We start from the raw sequence: 26,922 nt of genomic DNA, 5'->3' as shown, positions 1-26,922 counted from the left end.
TCTGCAATGAAGACAGACACAGCTTTTGTTTTATCCGGCTGTATTTACTTAATGCAACTTATATCTCTATCTATCTATCTATCTATCTATCTATCTATATATATATATATATATCATTTTTTTTTTTTTGCTTTGACATATGCTTTGAACAGCTTGCACAGGAAGAGCTCTTAGGAGACTGTGTCACTCGGCTCACCTTACAGAAGTTTCCCCAGATGTTCTGGCCTCCCGAGGGACACCTACAGCTTGCTGCTCTCTCTCTCCGCAGATACCAATCCCACGACACAGAGGCCAGGATCTTTTCAGAATCCCTGGGTAGATCCTGCTCTCTACAAAGATTTTAACCTCTCAATTCTAGCCCCTTATGGTAATAAAACACATTCAAACGGTGCAGGGGGAACTTGACATATATACGTATAAATACATCGCTATAACAAAAAATAAACAATGCTTAAAATCAATCTTTAGTAAAAGTAAGATATACAGAATACCTTCTTCCTGAGGACCTGTTTGTGTGGATCCCTGCTTACCTTTTTTCTGCCTCCTCCCACCATCGAGGGAGACATGCATCTAAATCTCCCTGACAGGCGGTGAGGAAGCAATGCACCGCCTCTTGTAACCCCTTTTTTCCCACCAAATGCACTGCAACCACATGTAATGTACGATGTTGTGAGGCGTTTGCGGCACTTTCCTTTTCCTTTAATGTGTAGAGTTTGGTGGGCTTGGCGTCCGTCAAGTGCTACATGTCGGGTCAACAAAACATCCCTATCCGCTGCCTGTTGCAGCTTAAGGGGGGATGGTTGGTGGGCGGGCTGCAAAAACGCGGCTCAACCTTGCATTATTGCCATCCCCCAACTGCAAGTCTAAACAAGGCCTTACATTTCCTTGCACTGTTTCTTAACCCCCCAACATACCACCTGTAATTAAGATGTTAGGGCCAGATTCACAAAGGAGATACGACGGAGTATCTCAGATACTCCGTCGTATCTCTCAGAGTATCTATGCCACTGATTCATAGAATCAGTTACGCATAGATAGCCCTAAGATCCGACAGGTGTAATTGTTTTACACTGTCGGATCTTAGGATGCAGTACCGCGGCCGCCGCTGAGGGTAGTTTGCGTCGTATTCCAACGTCGGGTATGCAAATTAGCAGTTACGGTAATCCACGACGGATTTTCGCGTTCGGTACGTCGTCGCTAGTATAGTTTCCCGTCGCAATTTTAGGCGTCGTTTGACCTGCCCTAACTTTAGACAGCACACGTATGTGCTGTTTAAAGTATGGCCGTCGTTCCCGCATCTCCTTGTGATCGATAGTCCTTTTTGGATAATTTGGATATTTCATGGCATGCTTTACCCCTTTGTATCATGACCAATAATATGTACGGTATTTATCGGGGTATTGCGCACACCCGCGTATAGCGCGCACCCCCAACCTAGAAGGAAAATTTTGGAAAAAAATAAATACTTACAGTTTGAATGCCCCTCGTTGGTGTCTTGCCCGGCGTCCATCGACGACCTTGTCCGGTCCGGCGTCCGTCTGCGGCCTCGGTGGTGTCCTCCCGCGCTGTCTCTCAGTCGAATCCCCGATTCCAGCGCTGAGTACACTCGGGCACGTTCGGCCACGCTCGGCTTCTCACGCATAAAGGCTAGGAGGCGTCACAGAGCGTGACGGCAAGCGAAGCCGAGCCTGGCCGAATGTACCCGAGTATACTGCGTTCGGTATATGTCGGCGGCGCAGTTCAAACTCAGCGGGAGAAGCGGGTATCAGCGTATATCGCGCACCCACGATTTTGCCCTGATTTTAAGGGCAAAAAAGTGCGCGGTATACGCCGATAAATACGGTATATGTCATGCCAGTACCTACTTAAATCATATGTTTGAAAAATTCAAAATAATGTATAAAAAAGACACAGAAATTATAGTAAATTGCATATAATGTACTCCAAAATTACAGCAAATATTCCAATAAACAGAAAAGTCTGAACACCCACAAAAAGATTGGTATGGGAATATGTATTAATATGAAGAACTCTCTAATCCACACTTTTGTGTCACTACGCACCAGGTGGGACCCTTTACTTATGAAAGTGCCACTTACCCTTAAATTATAGGAAGGGAAGGTCATATCAAGAATATGTGAATAATCCCTTCAGGACATTCAATAAAGTAAAATAGTTCCCACATGAATGCATTGCTATCCGACTTCCAGGAAGCTCAAAGATTTTACAAATTGGAATCGTGTCAAAAGACTCAAAATAGTGTAACTCTTTTTTATTAAAATTCAAAAGTCATATTTAAAAAAAAAAGGACAAACTCACAGTGCTCCAGCTTCACTACTGTAAATCACTATATGAGTATTTAAGTGTTGCAGTCCCACCAGCACAGCAAATACCTGCATCTTCAGATAGCCATTGGCCATTATGCAGTGTAATACCGCAGGTAAGGGCCCCATCTTACTAGTTGCGTTTTACGATTTTCTCAGGAGCAGCTGTACTGCTTATTGCTTTATAGTGATTTATGTATAATTATAAGTTGAATCCTGGCTGCACTGTTTGAATTAGTTTTATCATATATAAAGGTACCCTGCTGACGCAGGTGGTCTTGGGCATGATGGTGTAAAGTTAAAGTAGAGGTTCACCCTAAAAAAAAATTCTAACAATACATTGAGAAGACTGATTACACTGCGTGTATGCTGTTTTTTTTTTTTTTTCGTACATACCTTGTTATCGCTGTTTCATCCCTCGGCTTCCAGGTATGATTCTTGCTGGACTGGGCGTTCCTAGTTGATTGATGTTCCTCCGACCGGCGCATACTGCGCATCACGACTTTCCGACAGAAGCCGAACTTCATTGCGCAGGCGCCGTATAGAGTCGGCTCTATATGGCGCCTGCGCAGCGACGTTCTGCTTCTTTCAGGAAAGTCATGACGCGCAGTATGCGTCGGTCGGAGGAACGTCAACCCCAGCATACCCGCAGTGTAATTAGTCTTCTCAATGTATTGTTAGACATTTTTTTTAGGGTGAACCTCCACTTTAAGACATTAAAAATGTTGAGAAAAATATATATAGTTGCGCTAATATCAAAGGAAACCTTTACGAAGAAGGTGACCATAAATGTGGAAGTTACATGAATGAACATGAATCATGAATTCATTTAAATGCCTGTCTGCATAAACAATACACAAATTCTCAAACGTGAAATTGACAAATCATGAAATAGGCCATGGTATTAACCTATGTGCAAAAACCAAATACGAATCATAGATTGTTATGAACAAAACATGAACTGTGAGCCCTGCAATGGGCTATAACATATAAACACAGTGAATTAAAAAGGAAAAAAGAAAGTCCATATGGTTGCAATATGAGGAAACACCCAGTGATGATCAAAATGACAGCTGCTCTTTCTTCTCAAGATCCGCAACTTTAAGGCTCCTTTTTACACTGGGGTGGGAGCCGCGGTGGCAGTATAGCGCCGCAAAAAATAGCGGCGCTATACTGTCGGATTTGCTGCGGGATTCGGGCCGCTAGCGGTTGCAGTATTAACCCCCGCTAGCGGCCGATAAAGGGTTAATACCGCCCGCAATGCGCCTCTGCAGTGGTGCATTGCTGGCGGTATTGCCGCGATTCCCATTGTTTTAAATGGGAAGGAGCGGTGAAGGAGCGGTATACACGCCGCTCCTCTCACCGCTCCAAAGATGCTGCTTGCAGGAGATTTTTTTGTCTCCCGCCAGGGGTTCACCCAAAAAAAGAGTTGTCCTAATGACAATCGGCTGTTTTTTTTTAAAAATGTATCCCCGTACATACCGTATTTTCACCGCCGCTTCCGGGTATGTCTTCTGCGGGACTGGGCGTTCCTAATTGATTGACAGGCTTCCGACCGTCACATACTGCGCGTCACGAGTTGCCGAAAGAAGCCGAACATCGGTGCGCAGGCGCCGTATAGAGCCGACTCGCAGTCCGGCTTCTTTCGGCAACTCGTGATGCGCTGTATGCGACGGTCGGAAGCCTGTCAATCAATTAGGAACGCCCAGTCCCACAGAAGACATACCCTGAAGCGGCAGTGAAAATACGGTATGTACGGGGATAAAATAAAAAAAAACAGCCGATTACATTCAGCCGAGTTGTCAGAATGACAATGTTAAAATAATTTTTTTGGGTGAACCCCCGCTTTAAAGATTACATTTCAAGCCAAACCTATCTTGAGTAAGATAAATGGCAGGTTAGAAAGAGAATCTTTAAATTGCAGACATTTACATCTGAAATATGATTTTTTTTTTGATTTGGCTAAATTGTGTGTAATTGTTTATAGTTAAATGTAATTATTCTCTTTTTTTTTATTATTTGATTTTCGTTAGTTTTTTTATCCCTTATGAATATGATTTTATAATATGTTGAAGTCTTGTAGCTTGCAATTAGTGTTTGTCTTGGCTGCTTGTAATAGTTACAAGGCAGTGAATTATAATGTTCATACATAATAATTTGTGTGTCTGAATCATATTCAGCTCCAGTGCCTGTGATGAACTTCTAGATCACATGTGCGCAATGAAAGCAATAATTAAGTGCTTGCAAAGATAGCTACGTGTATTATAGAAATGGATTCCCTTTGCTCTATCAATTTATTGATTGGCACTGAGCAGGCCTACTTTGACGTATGTCCGAAAGGATGGTGAAATGTTGTTTATGGGCTGATGTAAGCCCTTTTTTCATAAAACAAATGGGTGAATGTGTATTATTTTCTCCTTTTTTATCACAACAGTATAGCATTGGTATTGCTGCCAACAGATAAATACGTTTGCTCCACCAAGGTTGGCTAATTTTGGTAACATAATGAAATAAGGGCTGAACTTTGCTGCTTATTACTCCCAATGCGGCCCAAGTCATGGGAGTCTTTTATACAGTGGCGGCTGGTGCTCAATAATTTGGAGAGGTGAGCAGAAAACCAACGTGGGAGATGGACATAAAGGCGGGAAACACCAGCAACACAACCCCCCTCACCCCCCCATGGGAGACGGATGGGCGGGAAGGCAGAAGGCCTCCTTAACTTAGGAGGCAGATGTCCTGTCCAGGATGACACTCAAATCTCCCCTCCTCCTCTTTGCTCCAACAAGTTTGGCAAATTTTGGTAACTCCCCTGTCCGAGCCGGGGAGTGCTGGATGTGTCTGCTGTGGGTGAGCCATCCCTGGAGACAGTGGCGACTGGTGGGTTGGTTGCGCTTCCCCTGCCTCTCCTCCCTTCTCCTAGGCCAATAGGATTGCTTCTCCTTTCGGCAAATCAGGAAACAGGTTTCAGGACCAGCTACCTGATTGGCCGGGAGGAGAATCCATGTGACAATAGCGAATATTCATTCGCTATATTACACTGTATTTATGCTATTGTTATAGACCAGAGGTGGGCAAACTACGGCCCGCGGGCCGTATACGGCCCGGCGGACCTTTTAATCCGGCCCCCGGGCGGATCGCTAGAAATAGCATTGTAGTGGATGGCCGTGGCGGAACTACCGCCATAGCGACCCACGCGGGCGCTATGGGGCCCGCAGCTAAGTGAGGTTCGGGGGGGCCCACAGTCCGATATTTGTTTATGACCGGGCCGCACAGCGGGAGGTAAGCGGGGACCGCGGCCTGGAGAGGGTTAACACAGGCCGCAGTCACCGCTTACCTCCCTCTATGCGGCTGTGCCTGTGTCTCCTCTAGTCTCCAGGCTCTCCTGCCCAATGTCATCTATCATCAGAGCAGGGCTGGGAGAAGCCGGAGACACTGAACAGCATGAGTGCTGTGCAGGGATCCGTGGTTGCTAGGAAGCAGGTCGGATCCAATCAAAACAGCTATTGCTGTCCCCGCACACGCTCTGCTGCCTGCAGTAGCTAGGCAACGCCGACGCTGCCAGGGCTGGGGCCGCTGATGACGTATGACGTCTGGAGACCTCGCCCACCCAGACAGATTACGTCCATTCAAAAAACAACAGGAGGGAGGAAGACACGTGTGAAGTGAAGCCATCAGATCGGGAGACAAGTAAAGGAGACACAGAAGAAGCAAAACAGGTAAACGAGAAAGGGGGTAATGGAGGAGGAGACAGGAAAGTGTAAATCGATAAAGATGAATGGTGGCACTGGCAAAAAGGAGATAAGAAAGGGGGAAGAAGAGGGAAGAACAGATAGAAAAAAAAGGGGACTATATAAAGAGAAAAATAAGGAAAACAGAAAAGCACAGGAAAATAAGAGAAAAAATACGAGTGAAAAATAAAAAGATGATGGAGAAATGAGAATAGGAAAAAAGGAAGAAATGAGTGGGAAAAGGAGACAAATTAAGAGGATAAGGTACAACTGAGAAAAATGTATGAAAATAAACTTAAAAAAAAAAAAACTGGTGGCACACTGGCAGCAATTGATGGCACACTGGCAGCAATTGATGGCACACTGGCAGCAATTGATGGCACACTGGTGGCACACTGGCAGCAATTGATGGCATACTGGCAGCAATTGATGGCACACTGGCAGCAATTGATGGCACACTGGTGGCACACTGGCAGCAATTGATGGCACACTGGCAGCAATTGATGGCACACTGGCAGCAATTGATGGCACATTGGCAGCAATTGATGGCACACTGGCAGCAATTGGTGGCACACTGGCAGCAATTGATGGCACACTGGCAGCAATTGATGGCACACTGGCAGCAATTGATAGCACACTGGCAGCAATTGATGGCACACTGGTGTATGTATGTCTTAGTGATTGATTAACATCACAACTTCATTGATTTGAAATTGATACCCTTATTTTTTGTATGATTTTTGCTTTTGCTCATCACTGCCACACACATGCAGCCAGGCATTGCACGTGTGTGGCCGTAATGAGCAAAACTAAAAATCATACAAAAAAAAGCTATCAATGAAGTTGTGATGTGAATCAATCACTAAGACAATAAGACATACATAAACCATAATTTTCACTAATATGAGTCACAAGTAGTGAAAAATGTTCATTGTTTTGGGAAATTTTGTTTAATAAAACATTTTTTCTTGTAAGGCAACCTCACTTTTTCATTGTTTAACTATAACAAGTACTCGTACCAGTTGTCCAACAATGCTATTTACTGCTTTTTATAAAGAAATACAATTGATTTTATGCAGTATTGAGTTTAGCCTTTTGGCCCGGCCCTCCAAAATATTTTTAGTTTCTCATGTGGCCCCATCGAAAAAATAATTGCCCACCCCTGTTATAGACTATTGTCTCTTCTGGTAGAATGCTCTTAGGCTATTGCTTTACGCAACCCATAAGTGATTCGATTTTCTTTCCTTCTACCACAGGTGGAAGAAAAGGAAAATCGCTCTATTTTCCCATCAACACAGCCAGTGTAGATGGGGGAATGCCTCTTGCAGTGCTATTGTGTTGTTCAGGGGGGGGGGGGGTCTCAAGCTGATCGAGGGATAGAGTTGGTTACAATCAGCCTGCTTATATATTGCTCATCAATGCAGTTGAACCGGCCGAGATTCGATCCATGTATTGGCAGCTTTAGGCTATTTTCTCTTTGGAACAAAAGTTCATCAAAGGTATTGCTGCGTTTTTGACAACTTAAAGCAAAGGTCCGGCTTAAAAAAAAAGACAAATAATTTAAGTCAGCACCGTACTGCTGGCTTTTAATAAGGACACTTACCTGTCCAGGGTGCCCACGATGTCGGCAGCCAAAGCCGAGCATTCGCTCGGGTCTCAGCTGCCCCCCTGCCATCCTCGGTGATGGAATCAGGAAGTGCAGCGTTGCGGATTCACTGCCCGATTCCCTACTGCTATGTGAATGGGCGGATGTCTCCTGGGACACACACAAGGTCCCAGAAGACACCGCTCCCCATTTCCCAGGAGGCAGCGCGAGGAGGAGAAGAAGAAAGAAGACCACCGCAGACAAGGAAGTGGCAGATTAGGAGATCTGCCTAGTAACAGCCACTTCTGATATATATATATATATATATATATATATAATTTAATTTTTGTAGCCTTTTTGGCTTTTTCTTTTTTTTAAGGGTGGACCTCCTCTTTAAATAAAAAATAACATTTCAAAAATATTAAAAACCTTTGCAAGTGTAGTATTTGGAACTTTTGTACAAATGCTGAAACATTTGCACAGCAAGTTTAACGAATGGTCCTCCAGGAGTAGTATCTTTGCTATAGACAAGACACATCCTTATTACACTTGCCTGCATTTAGAATATTGTTTCTTTTCAACCATGTAAAAAAAATCCTGTGTTTCTGCAGCCTATGTATTTATCAAAACGTTAAAGTAATATCACTATGACTCATGCAGGAATAAAAGCAGGTGGGGTCCTCTCAGCTGACTGCGCTTCTCCATCTTTGTTTTCTATAATCCTTAACAATGAGAAGTCGTGACTGAGATCTGTAATGCATGTGGCTTTTTTTAGGAAGTGTTACTAAAAAGCATCCGAATGCTACGGCTATAAACAATAGAAAACAAGTGCTTGTGAGGAAAACCACACCTTTCTTAAAATGATTCAGCGCATATTTGTGGCTTTTTATGTCTCCAGCAATTGTATATTAATGCTGAAAAAGCCATAGCGCTCTTAATTGTGGCAAACTGATTGTGGATTTACTTTGGCTATTGAAACTGTCAGTTTCCAACAGTATCCAGTTTAGTTTTACCTGTCATTATTCTAGTGTTAATAAAATGGATGGAAGAATCTGATGCCGCGTACACACGACCGTTTTTCATGACAAGAAAAATGCTATTTTTTTAATTGGTCATTAAAAACGATCGTGTGTAGGCTCCAGAGCATTTTTCTTGCCATGAAAAATGGCCATTTAAAATTTAGAACATGCTCTAGTTTTTCTCATTGTATTTCACGTCGTGAAAAATGGTCGTGTGTGCGCTTTAACGACAGGAAAAAAATGTGCATGCTCAGAAGCAAGTTATGAGACTGGAGCACTCGTTCTGGTAAAACTAGCATTTGTAATGGAGATAGCACATTCGTCACGCTGTAACAGACTGAAAAGTACAAAAACTGAAAAGCGCGAATCGTCTCTGGCCTGCCGCGGATACGGTCCTCCGGACCGTATCCGCGGATAAATCCTCTGAGGATTTTGATCCGATGGAGTGTACACACCATCGGATCAAAATCCGCGCCAAATTCCCATCGCGGTGACGTGTCGCGCCGTCGCCGCGATGATGACGCGGCGACGTGCGCGACGCTGTCATATAAGGATATCCACGCATGCGTCGAATCATTACGACGCATGCGAGGGATGGGTTCGGACGGATCGATCCGGTAAGTCTGTACACACCACCGGATCGATCCGCTGGAGCCGATTCCAGCAGATAGATTTGTTAGCATGTCTACAAATTTTTATCTGCTGGAAATCGGAAATATCCGCAGATAAATATCCGCTGGAACGTACACACCAGGGGATCTATCCGCTGAAACCGATCCGCTGAGATTTTTCAGCGGATGGATCCTCTCGTATGTATGGGGCCTCTCACCAAACTTTTACTAACACGAAATTGGCAAAAGCAGCCCAAAGGGTGGCGCCATCCAAATGGAACTTTCCCTTTTATAGTGCCGTTATACGTCACATCGCTTGGCTCTAGCATTTTTTTGTTTCACGATCGTGTGTATGCAAGGCAGGCTTGACAAGAATCACAACAAGAAAAACTTTGTTTTTTTCCATGATGTTAAAAACGGTTGTGTGTACGCGGCATGACACTTTTCTTTTTGGCCTGTTTGAATTCATAAGTTCCACTGTGATGGTAAAATCTGAATTAGTTGGGGTTGCCCAAGATGGTGCTGGGAGAGGATGCTCTGTAACGGGGGTCCCAGAGACCGGACCACTATCCTGACGATGCTTGCTATGGCTGGATTTGACTCCCCTTCCTCATCCCTTTCCCTGGGTCATGACTAGGGCGGAATCATGACCCCCTACCTGTCTTACAGCTACCTCAGCTGACTTCATTGACTTGGCGGGAGACGCTGACTCCAGCACCATTACAGCTCACATGGCCTCGCCGGGACAGTCTCCTGCTACGGCGGCAGATCTAGCGGCAGTCATGCAGACATTAACTACCTGCCCATTTTCACTGACCAACAAGATTGATCACCTGTAGACTAATATTAAATTTATCTGCGAGGACCTGAACTCATTCAGCAGCCGGGTGACTTATGTGGAGCAGTGGTTCTCTAATGCTGAGGACTCGCTGTGGGATCACAATGTCGACCTTCACACATTGAAAGGCAAGTTGATATAGTTGGATGCCTGGACAGAGGATGCAGAGAACACTAACAGGTAATTTTGCAGGTCCTGGGCCTCCGGAGGGGGCCGAAGGTAACAAACCTACTGCCTTTACTAAACCGCTTCTGAATGCTCGCTTCTCTCCATTCTTCACGGTTGAGCAGACACACAGTATACTAGCTGCAAGGCGTCCCCAGAGAGCACCTCCTCGGACTTTCATCTTTAAATTACTCCACTTCAGGGATCGTGATCTGGTGCTGAAAGGGGCCCGGGCCCTGGATGAGGTTCTCTTTGAAAATGCTAAACTTCTGATCTTTCCGAACTACTCTGTGAAAATCTGAATTGGGGAGGAAAATATCTTTTGATCTTTGACTACTAGTCAGCCAATTACTTTTTTATTTTGCTAGAGTGAAAGTAGTGGAAACTTTTTTTTAATTTCTGTAGTTGGCAGCTGTCAATTGTATTCTTTTTGATGGACAGCAGGTCTAGTAATTACTTTCCCCTAGAGTTGCCCTTTAAAGATCTTTCCTTCTAAAATGTATATCAATGGGGTTTTCAGGCTGGACAGCTCAGAATGCATCGTCGGCCTAATGCCTTGTACACACAATTGGTTTTCCCAGCGGTAAAAAGTTCACCGGGAATACCAAGGGGAAAATTGAGAATCTGCTCTGTAGCTTTTTCCCCCTACATACGGCCGGTTTTCCTGGCAGGAAAACTGCCATGAGAGCTTTGGTCCCGAAACCCGGCCGTGTGTATACTCCACCACAGGCTTTCCCTATAGAAAAACTGATGGCTTAAAAACCGCTGGGAATCCCGGCAGGACAAAATAAAACATGTTTCCTGCCATGATTCCCGGCGGGAAAACTGGTGGTGTGTACGAGGCATCAAAGTCCCTTCTGTATACACTGCAAACAGCTGATGAGATGGGGTCCATATGTAGAGGTGTACTTCGGCCAACAAGTGTTTTCTACTTTCTTACTTACTACAATATATTTTTTTTTTTTGGTAATTTAACCTATAGTAAAATCAATATTTAAACATGTCACTGCTACCACACTACAGACACCTCGTCGCTCACTGCACTTGTGTGGCCCAAGTGGCAATGCACTGTACTTTCTGTGAATGAACCTAGTCCCAACACTGTCCCCTCCTGCCTTCCACATGGTACTAGTGTCCTCTCATTGTGATGGTTGGTCTCGCTGACCAGAGATGCCATGTGGGGGATGGGGCTAGGCTCAGGATGCCTGGTAGATATTTGCATTGTAAAGTTTCCCAGAAATTCAGGATGCCCCAGTCACTGATAAGTCATGGCAAGGTGACATACAGTATGTGCCTCAGGATGTTCCTGCTGTGTTGTAGTGATGCCATTTTAGTCATCTTGGTCTTAATACAGTTTGGGTCAATTGGCGTATTCTAGTTAAAGGAGTTGTAAAGGTAAAAAAATGTTCCCCTAAATAGCTTTCTTTACCTTATTTCAGTCCTCCTTCACTTACCTCATCCTTCGATTTTGCTTTTAAATGTCCTTATTTCTTCTGAGAAATCCTCACTTCCTGTTCTTCTGTCTGTAACTCCACACAGTAATGCAAGGCTTTCTCCCTGGTGTGGAGTGTCGTGCTCGCCCCCTCCCTTGAGGGGGCGAGCAGGAGAGTCGGGACGCTCTCTACGTTGCAGATAGAGAAAAGGAGCTGTGTGTTAGTGGGTGACCTGACTCTCGTGCTCGCCCCCTCACTGGGATGGCAATTTACCTAGATTGTATCATAATATACAAAAGCAATTTCCATAAACCCAATAGAAATATTGAAAAATAAAGCAATTTCCATTACATCAGTGCTTTGAAATATGGAAGGAGGGATATTTGTTGTCCATGCATATGCTCTGGGGTCTGTCCTAGTGCATTGACAGAAGCTTGGTTTTACCTCTTATATTCCAGGAGGTGACAGCAGAATATTAGGAAAGATCTACTTGTAAAGATTGTAACTTATCGAGAAAGGAAAACAAAGCTGTGCCATTTTATGTTTGCATGTAGTGCGTTGGCCACACAGTTAACAAATATTTTTAAGTTAAACAAGTAAAACTCCATTATCCGCTTCTGAGCGCTGTGCAAAGAAAAATGTTCCATACTTAAGTGGCCACAATGTCACTAAGCTTCCTGTGCGGATTTATCTGTAACGTGTACTTTGTCTTTTTGCAGTATGTAGAGCTTAACATTGTGGGGACAGTAAAGGAGAATGCAGTGACGAAATGGCTTATATAAAGGGGTGTGTGATATGGGTGGATTCTTTACATAAAACTTGATTAGTGCGCAGGATTGGAGGATTACTGGTGACAAGTCTGGTAATATACAGTAAACACATCGGGTCTTCCAGTATTGAAAACAAGCTTGTTGGACTCATGTTCAGGGCCAACTTTGATGTTGATTGGACTCTGGGCAAACATTTTCCTGCCCCCCCCATGCAATTTTGCTCTCCACCTTTTCTGAGACATACAAAAAAATATCAGCTAGACTTAAAATCAGTTTACTGTATCAGATCAGTTATTGATTGTGATTGGTTGCCAGAGGTTACAGCATATCATTACCACTTGCTGACTGGTTGCTAGAGGTTACAGCACACATTACGGCTCACTGACTGGTTGCTAGAGGTTACTGCACACATTACGGCTCACTGATTAGTTGATAGAGGTTACAGCACATGATTTCTTCTTGTTAATTGGTTGCTAGAGATTATAACACATCTCTTCACTGCAGAGGGGCATGATATACATATGAATGCCGCCGGTCTCAGCTATTTACATATGAATGCTTCTGTTATTTACATATGAATGACGGTTATTTACATGTAAACACAGGATCTGCAGGTGAGTCATCTGTACACAATATGGCAGAGCTGGACAGCATTAATAGCAGCACTTCAAACTGAGATATCAGGACACAGCGAAGTACTTAATCTTCATGGGACAAGGGAATTTAAACTGGGATAGTTGGCAAGTATGAGGCAGCTGCTTTGGGCCCCACAACAATGAGAGGGCCCAGGGCAGCTTCCCCTTTTGCCCTGCCTTAAAGACAGCCCTTCTCATGTTTTCTGTATTTTTCACTCAATAGAACATATTTGGTTCTGATGTTCCTGGCCCGCTCAGTGATTATATGCAGAAGTTGGAGATTACAGAATCTGTTCATTTATTTATTTTTCCCTTAGAAATAAATGTTGCTTTATCTTGGATAACATACTGTAGGTTGAAAATATTTGATTTATTTCAGGTACTTGTATAGCACCATTAATTTACGCAGGGCTTAACATACATATTGTACATTCACATCAGTTCCTGCCCTAAACAAGGAGCTTATAATCTAACGCCTCTACCTCACATTTATACATTCACATACTAGGACCATTTTAGACAGGAGCCAATGACCCTGCCGGCATGTCTTTGGAGTCTGGGAGGAAACCAACACAGTCACAGGGAGAACATGTAAACTTTGTGCAGGTAGTTCCCTGGTTGGAATTCGAACCAATGACCCTAGTATCATAGTAGGCAGAGCTTTTTTTCTCAGAAAATAGGTGCAGTAACTCAGCCACGACCCGTTTAGATTTCAAAAACAGTAGAAGGGTCTTAAAGGGGCATTAAATACCAGGATTGCATTACAAACAGAGTGCAGAGTTCAGGGAGTTACACACAGAGTGCGGAGCTGTCACTTGTAAACACAGAAACCAGACTTCTGTGTTTACAAGTGATTGTGGTGAGCAGGCACCAAAGGGTCTGAGGCAAAGGTGGTGGAACTGAGTTCCACCAAGTTCCCCCTGAAAAAAAGCCCTGATAGTAGGTAAGGTCGAATAAAGACAATAGTCCATACAGATCAGCCTGTGTAGGTGCACGTGTGTCAGTGTCTATATTTCCCATATCCCTGTATGTTGTGTTCTTTAAGATGCACATCTAAGAATCTCTTAAAACTATCAATACTCCCTGCAGCCACCACCAATTGTGGAAGACAGTGAAAAACCTCCATCTCAGTTTAAGGTTAAACCGCTTCTCTTCCAATCTCAATGTGTGGCCCCGTGTCCTCTTACACGCCTTGGGACTAAATCGTTTTTTTTTTTCCTATGCTGGGATCACCATTAAGGTATTTGTAAATCGCAATCATGTCCCCTCACAAGCGTCTTTTCTCCAGCGAGAATAAATTTAGTGTTTGGAGTCTTTCCTATTGAGGTCCTCCAGTCCCCTTATTAGTTTTGTTGCCCTTCTTTGTAATCTCTCTAGTTCCAGAACATCCCTTCTGAGGACTGGTTACCAGAACTGGACAGAATACTCCAGATGTGGTCTAACTAATGTTTTACACAGTGGTAGGATTATTGTTTTATCTCTGGAGTATATCCCTTTTTTTATGCATGCTAATATTCTGCCTGCTTTTGTAGCTGCGGCTTGACATTGCATGCTATTACTCAATCAGTCATCTACTAGGACCCCCAGATCTGCTAGGCAGAAGTGCTAACCACTTAGCCACTGTGCTGCCCAAATATGATATAGTATTTCCATTTCCCAAATCACTTTTGGGGTATGGAGAGTTTTGTAAAAATCGTGAAAATCCAGACTTTTGGCCTTTCCCATCCACACTATAAGGTAGATTCACACACATTGGCGTCAATTTAGGGCAGCCTAGCCTAGCCTTTTTAGGCTACACCGCCGTAAATTAGTTAGGCTAGTAGTGATTCGCAATCTACTTACCCGCTAATCTACGGCGGTGTAGCCTAAAACGAGCGGGCATAAGGGGGCCTAATTCAAATGACTTGGAGGGGGGCGTGTTGTATGTAAATGAGGCTTGACCTCACGTTTTTTGACACTGGGCATGCGCCGGGCGACTACATTTCCCAGTGCGCATTGCGGCTAAGTAGGCCATACGGGCCTATTGATTTTGACGCGGACGTAAACGACGTAACTCCCGATTCGCGGGCGACTTACGCAAACAACGTAAAAAATTCGAACCTCGCGGCGGGAACGGCGGCCATACTTTAACATTGTTATTCCACCTCATAGGTGGAATAACTTTAGGCCGCCTAAGGCCTTACGGAAACGACGTTAATCGACTGCGGCTGGCTCGCGTTCGTTCGGGAATCGTTGTAAAAGCTAATTTACATAATCTACGCCGCCCGCAATGGAAGCGCCACCTAGCGGTCAGCCTAAACATTGCAAACTAAGATAGGACGGCGCAAGCCAAAATGAATTCTTCTGCATATCTTTGGTAAAAAAAAAATATATATATCCCAGTAAGTGTATATTAATTGGTTCGTGCGAAAGCTACAGCTTCTACAAACTATTGTATATACACTGGAATTCAAGCAGCTATGATGCTTTACTGGTAATGGCGGCGATCAGTGATTTATAGGGTTACTGTTATAGTGTGGTGGGGAATCTGGAGCAAACAGGCCCTCGCTGGGAGGTAAACTAACTGACACTAGCATCGATAGTGACACTAACACTGTACACTGTCATTGTACTAATGACACTGGCTGGGAAGGGGTTAACATCAAGGGGGTAACTGTGTGCCTAACAAGCGTAATGTGTGTAATATATGTTTCTTTTACTAAGAGATCTCGCTGCTCTGTGTACAGTCTTGTGTGTTTGAAAACACAGAACTTTGTGCTGTGATTGGACACAGACAATCAGCAGGTGTCAGCCATACATCATTGGCTGACACCTGCTGACAAAATTGCGCTGTGTCCAACCACAGCATGGGTCACATGTGTGCCCCAAACCCAGAAGCCAATCTGCAGAGTTTATTTATGTGGCTGAGCCTGCAGATGTCGCAGGGGGCACAGTAAATTGGGGACACTGTATGGAAATGTGTTGACAGGGAGTATGTTGAAAACTGGAGAGTGCAGTAAAATGATAGAATCGGTCTCCTGCTGATCCTTATGTGTCCGATTAGCAGGCTGGGGTTGGAGAAAGGACCATATTGTATACCTTTGACAGTCCATAAATGTAGGGGCTCTTTCAGATCACTGTTCAGAAAGTATTTGACAGGTGGTGAGGAGGCATTATATCGCTTTCGCTCTACCTGATTTACCCTTATAATGCTGCGTTACCTTGCTTCAATCGCATGATTGGCTGCCTATTTTTACAGCCCCTTAACCACTGTCTGAAAGAGGCCCAACAGGGAAATTGCTGTCATCTAACTGTCTGTGTTCTGTGGCTGGGTTGTGAATTTTTCAGAACATAATGGATGGAAATACAAATTCTTTGGCAAAAACAAAAAAAAAAAATGATTTCCAGGAGTTCAGTGTTTAGCAAAGAACCAAAATGTTATTGGACCCCCTCTATATTCGGTAGACCCTTGAAAATGTGTAATGTTGTATGCAAATCCAACTGCCTGTGATTTAGCTAAGCCTTTATGGCCATTATAGCATTGCACAGTATAGCCGATCGTTTTCAATGCAATCGCCCTGGAACCAGAATGTGGTCAACTCCCAGTGAAAGCCAGTCTTCTTTGCAAACTGTGTGAGGATTTCAACCCCCTTACTGAGTGGGAGGGTGGCATGGAAACCCTGATGCTTTGTCCGTCTTCACAGCACATAGGCTTTTCGAATAAAAGCAGTTTGTGGGAAGTTAAAGTATAGGTTACATTCCATGTCTGTATTTCATGAAAGGCCATGTGAGCCTATACTTGTTACTTTTATATAAAAGAGCTTTGTGTTGTGGAGCATTCTGTGAAAATGGGTGGATTTGGCTGTAACCAAGAGAGTTTTAATGTGGATTTGTGTGTGATTTCTATCAGACTGGAACGTAGGAATATACACTCACCGGTCATTTTATTAAGTACACCTGTTCAATTGCTTGGTAACGCAAATTGCTAATCAGCCAATCACATGGCAGCAACTCAATGTAGTTAGGTGGTGATGATGACTTGCTGAAGTTCAAAATTGGACAATAGAAGATTGAAAAAACTTTGCCTGGACTGATGAGTCTCGATGTCAGCTGCAACATTGAGATCTAGTAGGGTCAGAATTTGGCGTAAATAACATGAAAGCATGGATCCATCCTTCCTTGTATCAACAGTTCAGGCTGGTGGTGGTGGTGTAATGGTGTGGGGGATATTTTCTTGGCACACTTTGGGCTCCATAGTACCAATTAAGCATCATTTTACCATCACGGCCTACTTGAGTATTGTTGCTGACCATGTCCATCCCTTTATGACTACAATGTACCCATTTTCTGATGGCTCCTTCCAGCAGGATAATGCACCATGTCACAAAGCTCAAATCATCTCACCACTGGTTTCTTGGACATGACAATGAGATCACTGTACTCCAATTGCCTCCACAGTCACCAGATCTCATCCAATAGGGAACCTTTGGGATGTGGTGAAATGGGAGATTCGCATCATGGATGTACAGCTGACAAATCTGCAGCAACTGCGTGATACTATCATGTCAATATGGACCAAAATCTCTGAGGAATGTTTCCAACACCTTGTTGAATCTATGCATTGATTAAGGCAGTTCTGAAGGCAAAAGGGGGTCCAACCTGGTACTAGCAAGGTGTACCTAATAAAGTGACCGGTGAGTGTATGTAAAGTTGATTTTCTAGCTGTAAAAAAAACACTCTGGTTTCCCATTTCCACATCCCTCGTAAGACGTACTATGTGCGTGCATTCCTACCAGAAAACTGCTTTATGTGGTTATTTATTAAACCAATTTATGGTAAATATCATCTAATTGCTTGTCTGGTACATGGTTTCTGTAGTAATTTGTTTTTAACTCGTGTTATTTTTCTCCCAGTGTGAAAGTAACCAGTCGTGAATGAGTTTCGCACATACGTACTGTACAGAAAAATAAAGGTTCTGTTGGAAAAATGTTACCACACCTTGTAAATAAACACTGTACGTAAACCAAAATTCCCTTATATTTAACAGACTATATTTAATCTACACACTGGGCGTTTCAGAATGTAGCGGCCTGTATGCACTATCATAAGTTGGACCCCCTTCTTGTCACCATTTTAATCAATATTTAAACAGTATGAACAATATGTAAATGTTAAAAATGCCTACAAGGCCTTTTGAACATGGAGTGTCAGTCAGCTTCATCGGTTAACCTATGACAGCGGTCCTTTAGACCGTTGTCCTCTGGTTAACCTATTGTGTGTACGAGGCTTTACAGTTAAAAATTTCAAACAATGTGACGAAATGTGAGCGTCACTACGATAACTAAAAGCTGGGGTTCCCTGGGAGAGAGTAGAAAAAAATCTGCAGTGTGTTACGCATGCTGCAGCAAATGGATATTGCAAGATTGCGCATAACAGTAAAAGGCGTTTGAAGGGAGATGATTAACACAACCCACGCTTATTCACTGTATATGCTGCACACATATACCACAATCCTTATCCCCACATATACAGTATGTCACAAATATGAGTACACCCCTCACATTTTGTAAATATTTTTATTATATCTTTTCATGTGACAATGACAACACTGAAGAAATGACACTTTGCTACAATATAAAGTAGTGAGTGTACAGCTTGTATAACAGTGTAAATTTGCTGTCCCCTCAAAATAACTCAACACAGCCATTAATGTCTAAACCGCTAGCAAGAAAAGTGAGCAACCCCTAAGTGAAAATGTACAAATTGTGCCTAAAGTGCCACCATTATTTTCCAGTGCTGCCTTAACCCTCCTGGGCATGGAGTTTACCAGAGCTTCACAGTTTGCCAGTTCCACTTCTCCATGACGACATCACGGAGCTGGTGGAGGTTGGAGACCTTGCACTCCACCTTCCATTTGAGGATACCCCACAGATGCTCAATAGAGTTTAGATCTGGAGACATGCTTGGCCAGTCCATCACCTTTACCCTCAGTTTCTTTAGCAAGGTAGTGGTCGCCTTGGAGGTGTGTTTGGGGTCGTTATCATGTTGGAATACTGCCCTGGGGCCCAGTCTCTGAAGATAGGGGATCATGTTCTGCTTCAGTATGTCACAGTACATGTTGGCATTCATGGTTCCCTCAATGAACTGTAGCTCCCCAGTGCCGGCAGCACTCATGAAGCCCCAGACCATGACACTTCCACCACCATGCTTAAAAATGTGAGGGGTGTACTCACTTTTGGGAGATACTGTATACTGCTAACGTTGAAGGAAGCAATGGCCTGACATCAGCATGCAATAAAAATGTCCTTACTGTAGTGCAGAGTTTGTAAATTGGCATAGCAGTTTTCACTGATGAATCTTCCCTCAAGTACAGGGGGCTCCAAACTGTAGCCTGTGGGCCAGATGTGGCCTTTTGCTTGCCTTTATCCGGCCCTCCCACTGAAATCAAGGATGTCATTTAATTTTTTTTACTCCCACTGACCACCAAGCCTATGGCATCCCACCAATGCCAGGGCATTTTCTACTCTCACTGGCCTTGGCCCGGCACCCCCTAAAGTTTGAAGGACAGTAAATTGGTCCGTTTTGTTTTGAAAGTTTAGAGTCCCCTGTTCTAGTACATGAGGCGGGAGAGACGTGTCTCCTATGCATTAGATACAGAGAAACCTTCTAATCATAACTACATGCGATTGCTGAACTTCGATCTGCTTATATATTGTCTTCTTTGGTTCCTCCATTTCCCTTTTATCAACATGATAATTACATTTTTAAATAAAGCCTTTCTGTTTTTGTTAGATACTATATTTTATTCTTGGTGACATCACAGGGTCTTTGTGATTCACTATGCAGTAGGTATTTGCTCTAGGACTTTTCTACTGCACCAGGTCTTTTTGGTCTTGGGCCTTGTCTTCTACTGTAACTTCAGCATAGTCTGCAAAGAGCTCCAGGACAGGGCTATGCTGACTGGAAGGAGTTCATAGATAACAATAATGACTAAACAGTATCCTTTGGCTGGTAAAACAGTTCAGATATACTGTTTGTATTTCAAGTGATTATTTAGCAGTTTTCCTAAAGTTCATTAGACCTGTGCAAACCTTTTTTTTTATTTATGTATCTGAAGTCTTACAAGTGTAATTTTGCAGTATATTTTGAAGTTTTTAGTCATTACGTAGAGGAATATATCAACATTTTCAGCTCTTCAAGAGATTTGCCTTTACATGTTTTTGAAATGCTTAAATACCAAAAACAAGCTTAAAGGCTCTGTAGAAATACTTTTATGTACGGCATGCCCGTTCCTCCTTTCAGTGGTGCATATTAAACTGTAAATAGAAACCATAACAGATAGTCTGGCTGATAAAAATCAATGCAACACTATAACCTGAAAATTTAGATTTCTGATTGAAATTCTGATATTTATAATTTTTTGTTACTTTTCAGCATTAATGCTGATGTTCTCGATACTTCTGTTCTCTGCATATTTGGGATGCCACATTACGGGGGTTCTGAATCCCAGGTGATGTAGTCTGTTACTTCACCACCATACACAGTTTCTTCTGGAGAACCCTTATCCCAGTCACATGCACTAAACTACTACCACTTTCGGACCGCCCTATAGCAGTTTTACCTCTACAGGGCGGCACTTGTGCACCAGATCAATTATATATATGCAGTGGCGGCTGGTGCTCAACATTTTTGGGGGGTTCAAACAAACTGAAAAATAAACATCAAACGCAGCCACTATGCTATCAAACGCAGCTACTGTAACCATCAATTGTTGCCAGTCTGCCCCATCAATTGCTGCCAGTGTGTGCCCATCAATTGCCGCCAGTGTGCTGCCAGTTTGCCCCATCAATTGCCGCCAGTGTGCTGCCAGTTTGCCCCATCAATTGCCGCCAGTGTGCTGCCAGTTTGCCCCATCAAATGCCTCCAGTGTGCTGCCAGATTTGCCCCATCAAATTCCGCCAGTATGCTGCCAGTTTGCCCCATCAATTGCCACCAGTGTGCTGACAAATTTGCCTCCTAAAATGCCGCCAGTGTGCTGCCAGATTTGCCCCATCAAATGCCGCCAGTGTGCCCCCCCTCCCGCCCGGCACTTACCTGTCTCGGGTCAACACTGTCCTCCAAGTCCTCAATGTCTTCTCCCTTCTCCCGTCCTCTTCGGTCTTCTGCTATGAGGCGTCCAGTCACAGCACCTGTTGCCTCAGACAATCAGGTGACAGGTAACCAGACCCAGTGCACCTGATTGGCTGAGAGGCTGGTCTGTGTTAGGGAAGCGATGTATTCGCCGGCAGCGGCGCTTTGTGGACGTTTTTAACCCTTTGTGCGCTAGAGGGTGGTTAAAAGCACACATCTAAAACGGCGGTAAAGCACCGCTAAAACTAGTGACGCTTTACCACTGACACCCGAGCGCTTTCAGTGTGAAAGGGCTCTAAGTAGTGTCTGAAATGGCTAGAAAATAGTCCTTTTTTTATTTGATGTGTTTTAAACATTCTGTACTTATTTTGTCATTATGGCTAGCTGCTTTTCTAATGTAATAATTATCTTCCGTTTTTAAAAATATAAAATAGGAAATGAAACAAATGCAGAGTTTTCCTTTTAAATCTTAAAATAAAAATGCTTAGTCTTGTAATGAATGCTGTGCACCTATCTCTTGGAACTGCGGTACATTCAAGCAGTGCAGTCTAGCAGAGTTTTCATATTAGGGCAGGCTAGAAGGAATTGCCTTTTCGTGCTCCGATGAAAATTGCCTGAGATGGCAATTTCCCCGCATGCAGCTATTTTAATGGCTTGAATCGAGAAGTATAGATGAAGGAAAACTACAGCAAAGCACACTTGTTTTATGGAGTTTGTTAGTGTTTAAGTACTTTCAGAGTTGAAGATTATGCACTAAAAGAGATTGGATCTTTTTGATGAAATGGGTCAGGGATAGGGATTATTTGGGTGAAAACGTGCCATTTTAGTTTCTGCATTAGACTATACAGTAAAACCTTGGTTTGAGAGTAACTTGATTTAAGAGCGTTTTGCAAGACCAGCAACATTTTTAAATACATTTTGAAAAGTAGCGTCATGTCACAACCGAGTATAAAAGAGAAGAGAAGCGCCTCTAAGTGTAGCAATAAGGTTACATTTAATGAAGGTACAACATTTAGCAACGCAATACTACACTTAGAGGCACCTCTCTTCTCTTTTATACTCTAGCTCCTGCTGGATTTTACTTCTAATCTCCTTGTGGAGGCTTCCATTTGTGGTTGGACATTTTATGGTTACACAACCTATCACATTGCTATAATCTTTTTATATGGATTATAGACTGAAGAACTTATAAAAAAAAAGGGTTGTGAATCGAATCATTTGAGTTCCACAACCATTCACTTTGATATAAGTGTGCTTAGGACTACAAGCATGTTTCTGGAATAAATTATGCTCACAATCCAAGGTTTTAGGCCCCTTTCACACGTGTGGACAGTATGTTTGTATTTCATCCATCCGTTTTTGGATGAAATACGGACATATATGTATCCCTATGGGATAGCGGGTGTCAGCGGATGAACCTCCGCTGACACCCGATCTCATCAATCCCTGCTATGGTCCGATTCTGCAGACAGAGGAAAATCCTATTTTCCCATCCGTCATCGGATCGGGTGAACACGGACAGACGGTCCGTGTTCATCCGATCCCCCCATAGAGGAGAGCGGAGATCTGACAGGGTGTCCAAATGATGTTGTAGCTGTTGTACAACTACTTTCTCCATTACCTTGGAGAAGACATTTAGGCCTGTTATGGGACGACGGTGGTTAGGGTCTTTGGGGTCGAGGGTGTTTTTTTTAGAATTGGTTTGATTATACCTTGTTTCAGCAAGGGTGGCACCATGCCTTCCTTGAATGACTGGTTTATAAGCTGCATGATAGCTGTTGCCAAAATATCGGCACATTCTTTCAGCAGTTTAGTGGGAATGATATCATTGGGTGCTGTGCTATTTCGCAAAGTCCCGATGATATTTTTAGTGGCATCGATGGAAATGGGTTTTATAGTGAAGTTAGATGATTGCGGAGGAATTATGTGGGTATTAGGTTTGTGATTTAGAGGGGGGTGGATGGAGGTTCTATTTTGCTGAATACTTTCACGGATTCTTTCAATTTTATTGATGAAATAATCCGATAATTCGTTGCAAAAATCTTGTGAATCAGAATTAGGGGCTTCTAGACAGACTGGGTTCATGGTCTTGGTGACTAGATTGAATAGTTCGCGGGGGCGGTTCAGGGCATTGGTGATAATATTGGAGAAATTATTTTTTTTGGCAATAAATATTTCTTTATGGTATTTTTTTGTTATTATCTTATAGATAGTGTGATTTTTCCTCTGAAGAGCTTCTTTTCCAGGCTGCTTCAGCTCTTCTGCGCTCTTGCTTTAGCAACGACAGCTGGTCGTTAAACCAGCTGGAGTTGTTTTTCCGGATGCACGTTGTGCGTTTTGGCGCTGCTAAGTTGGCTGACTGTAGTAGAGCCTGGTTTATGGCATCAAGAGTTTCTGTGGCCGTTTGATGTGGTTGGATTGTGTTTATTTTGTTCCCTAATGTAGTTTTGAAGAGCTCTGAATGGAGCTTCTTCTGAGATCTAGTCCAGTGTGTTGTCACTGGTTTTAGCATTTTTTTTGAGGGGGCATTTATGGTAATTGTGAATTTAATGGCATGGTGATCTGTCCATGGCTGCGGCTCATTTTCCCAAATATTAATTTCCAGATCTTGTCTGAAAATGAGATTGAGCGTGTGGCCTGAAGTATGTGTGGGCCCACATACTAGTTGCTGCAGACCTAATCCTTCCAAATGGCCTGGTGGCAGGCTTTACCGCTCTTTTGATTATCCATCCATCACATTGGATCACTTTTTAAGGGTAGTTGAGTGGCAGTTTGCAGGTGTTCAGGACGCGATACTGCCACCTCCTAAAAAATGCCCCTTTTTTTCTGTGGACAAAAGGGTGATTTTGCATTACAAATTTTGCAAGCCATACCAATGCACCATTACTAAAAAGAAAGTTCAACCATTGCATGCTTGCTCATGATCTCCTTTCCCCAGTAAATTATTAGTCTAAGCGGGGGGGAACCGGGGGAATTTAAAAGACCCTAAATAGTATCCCTACCATTGCTTTTTGTCTGACAGGTGTTCTGTACATATGCGATTTGGCATCACCCAAGTGCCAATGGTGCCTAAGCCTAATGGAAGCCACAGCCTAACAGGACGGAAGCCACGGCCTGGCAGCTGGCCATGGCCTGGTGGTTGAGAATCCCCTGTTCCCGATCATATGGTCTCTGGCCATCAGATATCCTTGTAGAAAGCACATTGTCTATATTCTGCAGTGAAATATCAGGAACAAAAGAGGTTACCCCCATGTACATGGGTAATTACAATCCTATATAAATTTGTAACAGGGTTTAATAACCACTTCCATTAAGATCATATCTTTCATGTGTATAGCTTCAAGGCTTTAAAAAGACTATAATTCCCCTTCATAATATTAACTTTGATAAGAATACTTACAGTAAGCGGATTACATTTACATGTGCACTGATTTAAAAATAAAATAAAAAAATAACACGTATTTTAAAGATATAGTATATATCAATTTCAGATTTTATAAAAAATCTTATGCAGTTGGCTTCTGCTGAGAACCCAACGCAGTCTGATTGTGTGAAGACTTGACCACTATACTATAAGTCTACTATCACAGTTAAAGTTGAACTTTACCCATAACAACTTGATAAAAATTATGTTTGTTTAGCAAGGAACATACATTCCATACAAATAATTATGCTCCCAAAATTAGTGAGTGCTGTAAATTGCCTCCAGCATTGTTCCTGTTTTTGCCAGAGGCTGCCATTTTGCTGAAGCCTAGAGCCCCCAAACAGCAGTAAATCATAAAGCAGAACTAAACCCATCCATTTAACGGTTTAAAAAACAGTTACATTCCTGGAATGCCGGGATTGCTAACTGCTGCATTTTCTTGTGTCCTCAACTAAACTGTCAAACCATCAAATGACTGATGTTATAACTGATCACACGTGCAGCACCTTGGCAGTTAGTTGTAGATCAAACAGAAGCAGCTTCCATGGCTATAAAGTATAGGAGGGTTTAATTCTGCGTTAAAGCTGTCAGCAGATTGGTCTCTACAAACTCAGCAGTGCTGAAAAATATAGAGCAACTGTGCATGCGCAGAGCAGGTTGAGACAGTGTATTACTGGATTTTAAACAGTATAGGCAATTATTTTAAATGCATTACATAGCTATACCTGCAAAAGGAGCCAGCCTGAAGTGATGTAGTAGGACTTAATTTTATGACTAAATTTCCATTTTACCTGGAGATTCAAGTTTACTTGGAAATCATTAGATTCAATAAAGTCCCACTCAGTTTTTAGGCCTGTTTGTGCTTTAAAGTGATGATAACTGTATTATGTATCAATACATCTATATACTTTGTGTTTTTTTTAAATATACAGTGTTTGTGTGTATATATATATATATATATATATATATATATATATATATATATATATATATATATATATATATATATATATATCACACACACACACACACACACACACACCTATCATAACAGTATGTATAAGTATCGTCCTCTGAATTTCACAGACAATAACTACCATATTCTGCACTTATTTCTGGGTAGGTTAATGCAGCTGATAGTGTTTACCTGTCTTAATGTAAAGTAAATCTGGTGACATATACCTCTAAGTAAATGACATGATCTGTTTTTTGTTTTTTTTTCCTTTTGTGGAGGGTCATATTGGACATTATGCAGACTTTCAAGCTATGTAACCAGGTCAAACTTGATCGTGCTGGTGGCTTGCTTGGAGACATCAGCTGACATTTTATAGATCTCTGTAACCACAGTTACAATCATTACATGTAGGTTGGAGTGTATGCATCATGCTTGTTTAACAACGGCTTGCACACAGTTACTACACATACATTGCCATCCAGGTATATTTTACAAAAATACACCCATTAAACTAGTTGTGTAATCATTAAAGATAATTACCTGTATTTTAACAAACAAAAAGCATTTTGAGAGCAGTTCCACAATCTCCTACCCAATGACTATAAGATCTAAATATCTTTGACTTATGTCATGGAAGAACAGTATTTTGTTTTGCATGACCTTAACATTTAAAGGAAATCTATTAAGATGAAACAAGTCCTTGAACATGTAGCATTTAATTAAAGCATATCACAATCCAAGTGAATCATTAATATATTGCAGTTTACATGTCCTCAGATGTGGTGGCTGCATTGTTATGTTATTATGTTTTTCCTTGTTCTGGGGTCGATCGGGGCCAGGTGATGGGTAGATCGTGTCTCTGTGCTCCACCCCAGTGCTGTCAGAGTGAGGTAGGAGCAGGGTGAGAAGTTCCGGAAAAGAATGAGAAAGCCCGGAAGAGCGGGGGAGGAGAGAGCTAGGAGAAGCAGGGGAGGAGAGAGCCAGGCAGAGCAGGGGAGGGGAGGAGAGAGCCGGGGGAAGCAGGAAAGTAGAGAGCCGAGTGGATGGAGCAAGGAAGGAGAGACAGGCAGGGGAGGAGAGAGCCTGGAAGAGCAGGGAAGGAGTGAGCCGTGAGGAGAGGGCTGGGCGGAGCAGGGAAGTAGAGACCCGGGCGGCCGGAGCTGAGAAGGAGAGAGGCGGGCAGAGCAGAGAAGGAGAGAGGCGGGCGGAGCAGAGAAGGAGAGAGGCGGGCGGAGCAGAGAAGGAGAGAGGCGGGCGGAGCAGAGAAGGAGAGAGGCGGGCGGAGCAGGGAAGGAGAGAGGCGGGCGGAGCAGGGAAGGAGAGAGG

At 43.0% G+C, this 26,922-nt stretch overlaps 1 protein-coding gene across 1 annotated transcript in view; it reads left to right on the top strand.

Annotated features, from left to right (window-relative positions):
• The window catches only part of SLC22A23 (solute carrier family 22 member 23), a 195,890-nt gene that overhangs the window by 99,945 nt on the left and 69,023 nt on the right, over window positions 1–26,922 (top strand). The window lies entirely within an intron of this gene.

Source organism: Rana temporaria, chromosome 5, assembly GCF_905171775.1.
Source record: "Rana temporaria chromosome 5, aRanTem1.1, whole genome shotgun sequence".
Taxonomy (NCBI): Eukaryota; Metazoa; Chordata; class Amphibia; order Anura; family Ranidae; genus Rana; species Rana temporaria.
The sequence above is the reverse complement of the archived record's forward strand: the minus strand, read 5'-3'. Positions and strand labels throughout refer to the sequence as shown.